At 37.1% G+C, this 11,157-nt stretch overlaps 1 pseudogene; it reads right to left on the bottom strand.

The window, feature by feature from the left end:
* Positions 1 to 601: 601 nt before the first annotated feature.
* On the bottom strand, positions 602 to 9,249 carry LOC103712009 (annotated as a pseudogene).
* Between the last annotated feature and the right edge of the window lie 1,908 nt (positions 9,250 to 11,157).

The raw sequence follows: 11,157 nt of genomic DNA, 5'->3' as shown, positions 1-11,157 counted from the left end.
TAATCATTTGAATATAGTATACCAAACACATGATCTTAAATCATCGGAGATCAGATTACTCCAAAATAAGGATCATCAGTAATCCAAAATCACTTTAATGATCTCATGTGGCTCACCAAACGCCATCTAAGGGTTAGCTATGATAAAACAAGTTATGGTAGATGTGTGACAAAGTTCAATTCAGATAAGACCACAAATGAAATCACCAAAAAGAACTGAGAAAGATCATCTTAGGTTCTCATAAATATAATGGGCTCAGAATTGTCTTGGAAGGCAGGAAGGAGGATACCTTTAAACAACAAATGGTACAATTAGCATTGAATTGACAGAAGATGAAGATATGCAGTTTTAAAAACAACCCAAAATGAGGGAAATGGTTGTCAAGTTAATAAAAATAAAATTAAGCTCACCCCTAAGGCTATGTATTTTTCAGCAAAAGAACAGTTAATTGTCCAAAATATGGCATTTCAATTAAATTTTTTAATGTGACTCACAAGTGGTAAGTACAGCAAATTTATTTTGAAACAAACTACAACAACAACTGGGCATGAATGTTCTTCCCTCTGGAGACATAAACTGCTTAATTGATTTAGAGAGCAAGAATTAAATGACTGAGGTTGATATTACAGTCAACCTACAATCAGCATAAGATTTCCATCAAATAGCATTAAAATTTGACTTACATTATCAGATGCAAGTTGGAAAACTCTGCAGCACGACATGCCCCTCAAAATAACCTAAAGTTTCGCCCTAAGAGTGAAGCTTTTCCTCCCATATCTAATTATAGTATATATAGACCTTCCAAGAGGTCGTGTTAAAACAGGTTTGCAGGCATACAACTCAGGCGTGTGTGCTTCTGGAAACTTTTATCTCAAGAAAATTGCAGCAATAGTGGCATCCCTTACCAAGTAAGAACTTGTCATAGTTATTTAAAAGGAGGAATAATTCTCCTCCGGTGCTTTGGAGTCTCCATCTTCACATACATTTTTTCCAAATCATTCAATGCGCGACTTGATCCATCAGGCAAGCTCACAAACTTCCAGCCGCCGCCACCTCTGCGTTTTCCACGAGCACCCAGCTTTTCTATAGTAAAACTTCATCCTTCTGATGGTCGCCTCCTGCTATATTTGTGGCATATCACATCCCCAGCCACCTGGAGAAAGAAGAGGAAAAGATGAAAAGGTTTTACAGAGAGCAGGAGGTTCAGAACAACTGAAAAGGAACCAATGGATAGAGTATGGTTTGCCAGTTCTTGAGTGGCAAGCTTGGTCCAATATTAGCCTATCAAGAGAATATGCCTCCATTTTCCAACCACAACCAAAAGTTGGTATTCAGAAAATAACACAGAGAGAGAACACCCAAGTAGTATCCTCTGAAGTTATTACCTTCAAACTTTTCATTTTGCACCAACAGTTAAAACCTAATAAAACATAATATATACTGTGTAATAGAAGCACAGATTGAAACATTGGTCCTACTACACATGTTTCTGGATCCCTCTTTAGAGTATATACAGATAGCATGCCCAAATCCATCAAATATAAACTAAAATCATACTGGCTAGTGTCACTACAAGTCCTTGCTTTGCAAAGAGGATCGCTGGCCCCATTCAAACACAATCACACATATTAACAGCAGTCAACTTAGAACTAGAGTCACTAGACCCGCCTTTTATATTCTACGTAAATGGAAGAAGTGGCATCAGAACTCTCTCCGCTGCACAATATTGTCTTAAAGTGATAGAGGCGATGCTGAATGCTTCTTGAAATTAATATACAATACATCAAGAAGTTAAACCGGTTGTAAGAAACTATTTAAGAAAATAACGAAGGAAATATTTCCAAACACTAGAAATGATGGCTATGATAGGAGCCAAGAAAGCAGCACAAAGTCCTTCCTAATCGTTAACAAGATGATAACAATAGACGGAACCGAAGGCATCATAACCAGGTCAAGATTTAGTGTCTTTTCTGAATGGTACTTCGATTAAAACCTTGGTCATATCCTTCCACACCTCTGACAACATATTATATGAAGTTTACATCCTCCATAATCATCATTTCATTTGGAGGTGGCATCTAAGCCAAAAGCAAAGAAGCATTCTCACAGAAAATGGGATCAAGAGCGTTAGCATTGGCAAAAGAGACCATAAAAAGTCGAAACTGGAAAAATAAGGCCCAAAGGACTCAACCTCTACTAAAAGAATAAGAGAATTTCCTATCTAAGATAGTCCCCATTTTTTGCAAGTACTTCCCACCACAAATAGCCATCCTTACAAAAGCCAGGATCTTAGAAGGTGCTGTTGGGTCTCACAAGGCCAGTGCTTCTAATGTTAGCAGGAAAGAATTCCCAAAATGGAACTAAATTAGCAAATGATCCCAGCAAAATCATAGAGATCAAAATTAAGCAACAAGCTTCTTTAAGTTTCTCTACGTGCAAGCCTAATAATAGGAAGGTATACACCATTCATCCTTCCAACCACAACCACTAGTCTATTACTGGAAATTGTCAAACAAAAGTAGAACAAGCAGGAGATAAGTCACCTAGAAGGAAATCATAGAAGGGTTGCAATGAACAACTACATTAGCATCCCATTCCATATCCTACTAAAGGTAGGGTGGCAATCTATGACCTGCTCCATCAACCCGACACATATCTGACCTGCATTAAACAAGTCCCAGTTTATGATAAACAGGTTAAAAAGGTCGACTATCTCAACCTATTTGTTAAACAGATTGGGTTTGGATTCATGGTTTCGACCCGTTTAAACCACATAAACCCATTTATTTATATTCAGGTGTAGAATGGGAGCCGTGCTACGAGGTGTCTAGGCATTTCAAGTCACCAATCTTGCTCCCAGAGCTTCAAGCAATAAGATAAAAGCACATAATTGCATACTTCTTCAAACAAATCTACAGCCATCCATATCCCATCCCATCCCTTTTTGTTAGCAACAGGAGAACCCGCTCTTGAAACCACCGACCCTAGTTCCCTCTCCCTTCTCTCTTTATACCATTTTCCTCCCCAAAATCCCTTCTCTCCACTCTCCCACTCCAAGATCACAAAGGTGAAGGCTCCTCAAGTCTTAGCCCATCACCTGCTTCGATGACCAGAGCCACTCCAATGCCACCAATTCGGTCCTTGACCTCGGCCGCTCCCACCATCACCACTGGTGCAGTCAATCAACTCTCTCTCTCTCTCTCTCTCTCTCTCTCTCTCTCTCTCTCTCTCTGTGTGTGTGTGTGCGCGCGCGCTTGATCTAAATGTTGTCTTCGTTCTTGATCTTGTTCTTGATTTTCTTTCAAAGATTTCAGCTATTAGATCACAAAATTTTGTTCAAAGATTTAATCTTTTTTGGCCCTATTTCCTCAATTTCATGCTGAAAGCACTGAAGAAATCAATGCCAAAGACCGGGAGAGTGATGAAGCCCCCAAAGGTATTGGCCAGGACTGTGGCATTTGGAGATCCAGAAGTAGCAAAAGAGCACAAAGTCGCTGATAAGGAAGCTGCTCATCTTTGATCAAGAAGATGCTACGAGAAAAAATGCAAAATGTTAGAAGAACAGAGCAAATCCTTTTCTTTGTTTATCATTCTTTGTTCAAAGAAAAAATAAATTTGTAATTTGAAATAAAACTTATGACATTGTTTTTGAATGATTTCGTTGTAATATCTAGGTTAACATGCTTAAATTTGTGACCTGAAATTACACTCATGTTCTAAGACTAGTTTTTCTTCTGATTTTGAGAGTTTTTTTCATGATTTGGCTGTAATATCAAACAAGTTACTTGTGTTAACCCTTTTACATATCAAAATGGGTTACTCATGTTAATGTGGTTAACAGTTCATCACAGACCTGATTTAATCATCTGTTTATCAAATAGGTTAAGCAAGCAGGTTGGGTTACCTATTTACTAAACAAACCGCGTAAGTTTCAAACCCTGACATGTTTAATAAATGTCAGGCTCGGGTTGACAATTTTTCATCCCAATCTATATTTGACATGATCTATATCTAATCCGACCTGACCTAATTGCTACACTAGTACAAGGTTATCAAACTACTTAGGCCATCCAAAGCAAGAGACATCCTACTAGATGGACAAAGCAAAATTCCTATACAACCAGGCCCTTATATAAAATATATTTTGATTATATAAATATTATTATTTATATTCCTAAATATGTATTCCAAAGTTTCCAAACAACAAAATATGAAACTTGAAAAATTAATATTTACAAAAACAATAAAACACATGTCCACAAAAAATAATATGCCCAAGCACCTAAGCATAAGAGCCATCCTATACACCATTGCTTTTGACAACACTAGCCCAATGTATCCAGACTCACTTAAGACATTGATCATTAGGGGTGTCGGCAGCTTGGGCTCTGATCAGGGTCGGCCATATTTGTAACAAAACCCAAAATATGCTTGCTAGATCCAAACTCAAATCCAAATCCAATTGAAACTCTATACTATCACCAATATTGGACTCAAAAAAGGTTGGATAGTGGATCAGGTTTTGGCTAGAAATTGGGTATTTGACAACTTACCATGCTATATTTTTGGACAATTTTCTCAAATTATTTAATAAATCAAAATGCAACCTCATGAACTATGAATATGAAAAAATAGTGATATAAAAATATAAAAAATTTTATCTAAAAGAGAGCATCTATTCAACTACTATTTTTGTTACCAAAACATCCATACTTAAAAAAAAATAAAATTATGAAAAGATCCTACTACAATCAAGCTTGGTATAAATATTAAACCATAATAAATATATTGCAAAAAGACTACCATACATGACATTAGCTAGGAATTTGGTGGAACAAGATGAGTTACAGTCTCACTATATCCTATTTGATTTTTCCTTGTATGATTAAAAATCAAAATGATAGATACACATATAGACATATATGTATACAATCTATACATATCTGTGCAAGTGTGTATATATATGTATGCAAATAGTCAGGTTGGGTTTTGGTATTTTGGGGTATGGATTTACCTAAACCCAAATCCAACCAAATAAGAAGTCAGGTCTAATTTCAAAATCCGAACATAGCCCACTTATTTTTCATACCCAAACCCTATGTTTCGGGCCGGTTTTGGATCGGGTTAGAGGTTATCAACCTCCATAAACAATCCCAATGATCATAGTGATCAGAAGCAAGTCCAAGTTTTACTCAAGTTCTTCCTCTTCACACAAGTCTCTTTTCAATATAAAGAACACGCCCTCAACCCTCTAGCCTCCCAATACTAACAGTTGCTCATTTTAGGCTCTAAGTTGGATGCTGAAATAGAAGGTCTAACAAAGCAGGAGACCAAGGTCATCTCTCTGCAACAATGCCAATCAAAATCAAATTCTGAAACCCTCCTGTATATCACAATCCATCTTTCATAAACTCTACTAGCATCCTTCTAAATTCTAAATATCAGATTTGTGTAGTCCACCTCCCACATCAATGTATACAACTTTATTTGCAATATGATAAATTATAATTTTGATTGTGTGATCTTCGTAGCATTTCTATAAAAGAGCCTAATGAATCTCCACGAAGTCCCTCACAACTAACCACCTTCAACCTTTAATGTATACAGTATCCGAAGCAACCAAATATATGCCCTGATAAGTTTATGGAACATAACATGACCGCTGCCTTTAAGCTAGAACAGGACAGCATTATGTGCTTCAAAATAGGCATATAATAAACTGAAATGTTGGTTAACACAGCTTTAATAGGAGAGAAATATGCACACGACAAACTAAAATGTTGATCAATACAACCCTGATAAGTTCTAAGAAGTTCGCATTCAACTAGATGGTCTCCAGTCAATGCTCTCCTCCATAAATTCTCACCATGTCTTAGCCAGGTAGCTTTCTTCCCCATCTAGAGCCCTACATCATTTTGGATGAAACAATTAGACCAATGCGATACTTCGTGACTAACTATTTCTTTTGCCTAATAAATACCAACCATCATGGATGGGTTTAGAAATGTTTGGTAGCTTCATCAATAATCTTGATGCCTTGAAGCAAAAGTTAGATGAATTGTGACTATTTACAAATCATTAGCGGAATTTATGCTTTACAAGGTTCTTCATTGCATTCCATTTTGCAACATTTCCTTCCTAAAAGGCCTTGCATGGGTCTTTACCACATGCATGCATTCCTTCTACATAGGGAAATAATATGTACCTTCCATCCTTCCTAAGTATGATGTTATTAAATCAATTATCCATACCAAAAAGGCAAATAAGAGATTTGAAAATTAACTTCTTGTAAATCTCAATTAACCCCTTTCATGTATGGATGTTAATGACCCAGTAAACAATTCTACCAAGAAAGTCAGCTTATATCTTTTTTTAAAACCAAAAAAGATCACCATTCAGGCCAAATAATTCAATCATGTTGTTAATGTAGTGTGTTCAAATTTCAGCCCTACAATTACAAAGATGGAAGATACAGTTGATCTATAGTGGCTACTAGAATGTAGACAGGCCAGCTTATGAATCAAAGCAGCTTCTTTAGGCAAAAAAAAAATCAAACATCTTACGAATAGAGATACTCTTAAGTAATTTGTTTTCTTATCCTTCTAACCCATCATAACCCATAATGTTCATTCTTCATATGTCAAGAACATCCATGCTAAAGTTCTTCATAGGTGAGCCACTAGTCTAGAATAACCAATTAATTGAATATCAGTTCCTACTTCAGCGGATAGTGCTTGAAAGTTTATGATTGGATTCTACGTCGTGCCATCCTACTTGCATAAGTTCAACTAGAACCAATAATTCCACCTGATGACAAGCGAACTCACTTCATAACTGTCATTACAATCCTTTTTTGTCAAATATATTTTTTTTAAAAAATGTCACATTACATTAACATCCATCCAGTTTTATAGTTTATGAAGCCACATATTCAGTGATTGACAGCAGCACCTAATATAAGAGCAAGACAAGTTCCCAACTGCATTTCTGTTTAGTCTTACTGATCTAAAACCAAAATGACCATAAAGCATATGGCAAGTGCTCGCACACATAATCGTCATTTTCATCTCAGAACAAGCCACCAATACACCCACTTGGTGAGCTCACCAAAAGGTAATCTTTCAACCAAAGCAAAAGATCAAGATTTTATAGTGATAGCAGGAAAACTTAAGCTCAAATCATGCAGCTCAAGAAAACTAACCAAAAAGTATGATTTTTTCAGGCTTACTCTGGAAAGTTATCAAGCAAGATCTCAACTAAGTCATCCAGAAGCCGGTCTAGCTTCTTCTCCTCCTCCTCCACCATCTCCTTCAACCACAGGATGGCATGCACGCTCTGCCTCATAACTCGGTAGTCCTTCGCCAGCGTTCCACCGTGTACACCTCTGGTCCTCTGGATTCTCCTTATGAAGCCGGTACATCTTCGCCTTCTCCGAGTCCTTGAGATAAGCCCCCCTCGTCCCGGGCTCCTTCACTTGTTTCCGAAGTTAGTAGGTCTTCATCATCCTATCCCCCACCCATCCACGAATGCCTTGTTGTCCCGCTTATCCTTTTCTACCGCCCGCAAGATCTCATCTTCCTCATCCATCGCCCTAGCCGCCGCCTTAAGCTCGCTCCCGGGAGCGACATGGCGGCCGACGGCCTCGCCATCGAAGTGCTCCTTGGTCAGGCCCGTGAACCAGGAGGAGACCTCGCCCCAATCGAGCCCGGGAATCGGTTCTCCTCCTCCATCGCCGGGGCCGCCGTCTGATCGGGATTGTCCCAGGCGTTCTCCCAGGAATCGTCCTTCCCTCCGCCTTCGCCTTCGCCTTCGCCTTCGCCTCCGCCGCCCCAGCCGCCGGAGGAGGCGGAGTAAAGTCGGGCGAGGGAGTCCCTAATTCCGCTGACAAGGGTACTGGTGATCGGAAACCCTACAGGCGGCGGCGGCGGCCGCGCGTAAGAGGGAAGGTGGGGGGGCGGAGGAAAGGGAAGGGAGTCGGCGAGGGAGGCGGCGGTGGAGGAGGGTTCGGATCGTCGTCAACATTGCCGGCTTTTTTCTCGCCGCGAGGAGGGAAGCATGTCTTTACTGGGATTCTTCCTCCATGGGAGGGACGAATTCGAAGCTTGGAGCTCTTCTTCGGTGCGTCCGGGGCTTTCTCACTAGGTTTCATGGCCGTTTCGTCCCTCCCATGGTGCCCCGCTCATTTGATATTGAATTATTTAAATACATATAGAGCAATGGGGTGAGCCACTATTAGACTGGCCCACTGGATCTGATTCATCTAATAATTAAACCTATCATTGAAGAACCGCATATCTATAATTAGTAAAAAAAATTATTACATGGTGCGCACAATCATACTAGTGCATGTCACCAATCACCTAGGTGTATTGCTATATGCTTCTTCTGAGATGAGCACGGGATGAATAGAATATATTCTAATATTTCAGTAATAGATTACATAAACCAGTATAGCCGTATATATAATGCATAATAATTTCTCTGTCTAGTGTGGTCCACTGCTATATAGTGTATGCGGTATAGGATATAATTTAAGACGAAGGAGCATTACCCTTGTTAACAAAAAGTTGCATCCATAGTTGCCTATCTTGATAACTTGTAGTTACAATATATAATACTAATATTAATATAATGATAATATTAATAATATGAAGATAATTGCAATATCATATAATACTGGTATTTATATATAATATATAGTAATAATAGTAATATAATCTATAGCATTGCGTCATATAATATATAGTATATTCTTAGAATATATATTAACATAATTTTATATCCAAAATATATGCTATATAAGAATATCTATTTTCATTATTACTCAAACATGTACCCGATATTAAGGAAAATAACACCTAAGCCTTTTTTCTTGAATGGAAAACCTATGTCCCAATGAATTAGCAAACATATAAATTGGCTAAAACAAAAATGCATATTGCCACTTGTTATTACGTTGAACCAAACATGGTTTTTCGATTTGGTTATTTCATAATTCAAATAAGAGAGGTTGTCTCATTTACCATGAAGCTGCTGACTCTGTTAAGAACAAAGGATTCTCGCAAATAACAGAAGCCCAATCTATTCTGGTCTGCATCTTATGGAAAGCTAGAAATGAAGAAATTTTCCAAGACAAGATGATGGTTCTATTCACCTCAATGGTGCCGGCACTGTCTTTGGAATCAGAAATGAGGAGGACCAAGTTCTTCTTGCTGCATCCTTTCCTGTGTTCAGGACTTCAGTTCCCATTGCCGAACTTATAGCTGCTTGGGTTGGGCTAAAATCGGCAACTACAAGCTTCCAACGTGACGGAATTCTTTGAGATGGAGACTTAATGACTGTGGTGGCATTGAGTCTATTTGCTCTCAATGCTTAAACTTCTCCGGCCGCCATATTCTGCGTGACGCCAAGCAAGTAGGAAATCTTTTAGCCAATTTCAATAGCATGAAGCAGTTGGAATCAGTTCAGACCGAAACTTTTTCTCCCGACCTTGCTCATCTAATTAGAGCAAATGCTAGTGGCGTAACCCTCGTTCAATGTAGTGGTCTTTCACTCCCTGTTACCAAAAAAAAAAAGAAGATTTTTTGCATAAATATCCTCATAAATATTGGATTTTGCATGAATATCCTTCCAAAATTGATATTTGCATGTATACCCTCGTAAAACACTTGTTTCATTATTCTACCTTTTTCTTTTATTTTTGCATATGTACCCAGGCTATCTAACGATGTTAAATAATTTACGGTTTCAAATTAAAATGACTAAAATACCCTTAATGGGTAGCCATGCAAATAGATCGCAATTCCGATAATAGAAAAAAAAGACAGGAACAATAGCATAATTTTAAAATTTTAATTTATTTTTAATTAATATAAATATGATTTTTCTTAACACCGTTAGAACAACCGTTATATTACGGACATTTGTACAATAACAGAGTTTTACGAGGATATACATGTAAATATCAATTTTGCAAGGGGATTAATGCAAAACCCGATATTTAGAAGGGTATCCATGCAAAAAATTCAAAAAAAAAAAGAGACTAATCTTGATAAACCAAAACATCTAATTAACTACATTGGTGATCAGTCCAAAAGACCATCAAACCAAAAAATAAGGGGGTCAAATTTAATATGTCATTAGTCGCTTTCAATAAACAAGGACTAATCCTGATAAACCAAAACATCCAATTAGCGCATTCGGTCAATCGCTAATATAAAAATGATTATCTAGAGCTTATCCTTTATATAAAAGTTCATTTTCAAACGAGATTAACAAATATCGAGTCCAAAATTATAGAAAATGTGTCACTATGCAACAAGACATGTCACCCATGGGCTAATCCTATCTGATACTCCAAGCGATGTCCAAGATCAGGTAATCCATAGTCCAACTATTAGAGCTGAAAACTAGATGTGATGCAAGCGGATCTATGAGGAGTAGATCATATATAATTTTCAACAGGATTTCTCATGTGATGGACTCTCACAACCTAAACCAAGCCTTTCACTCACAGTGCATGCAAAGTTTTTTCGTAATGATATGGGAATAGAACTTTGAAAACACTCTTTTGACAAAATATTTCAAAGGAAGCTATATCATGTATAGAGATTTGAATTTCATTTTGTACTCGTGTACATTCCTTTTGTCAAACATTTTTTTTATAAAAGGTCTTCATTTTCTTCTAAAATTACTAGTCAAAACAACATTTATTTCAGCATATATATATATATATATATATATATATATATATATATATATATATATATATATATATATATATGCACGCTTGATTTAACATCTCTCTTCAATGACAAACTAATTAAAGCATTCAAGAGTAACCAACATTCAAATTTTAAATTTTAACTATCAAAATTATGCAATTTAAAATTTTCCATCCTAATATAAAACTATTACCCTTCAATTCTCCAACTCTTAAGACAACCCATCTTATATAACAACAAGCTATGTTGGATCTAATGGCCCCTCCTGAGACTACCAACTAAATTTGTAATCCATCTTAACTTCTAGAAAATGAACAAAATGATAAGTCCAAAAAAAAAAAAAACTAAGACTTAAAACCATCACACTGCATTCTGTGTCAGTAAATTAAGGATCAAAGATACAGTGTCTCCAATTAATATATTAATCCCAGCC

The sequence above is a fragment of the Phoenix dactylifera genome, unplaced genomic scaffold, assembly GCF_009389715.1.
Source record: "Phoenix dactylifera cultivar Barhee BC4 unplaced genomic scaffold, palm_55x_up_171113_PBpolish2nd_filt_p 000143F, whole genome shotgun sequence".
Lineage (NCBI taxonomy): Eukaryota > Viridiplantae > Streptophyta > Magnoliopsida > Arecales > Arecaceae > Phoenix > Phoenix dactylifera.
This window is presented reverse-complemented; position numbering and strand designations above follow the sequence as displayed.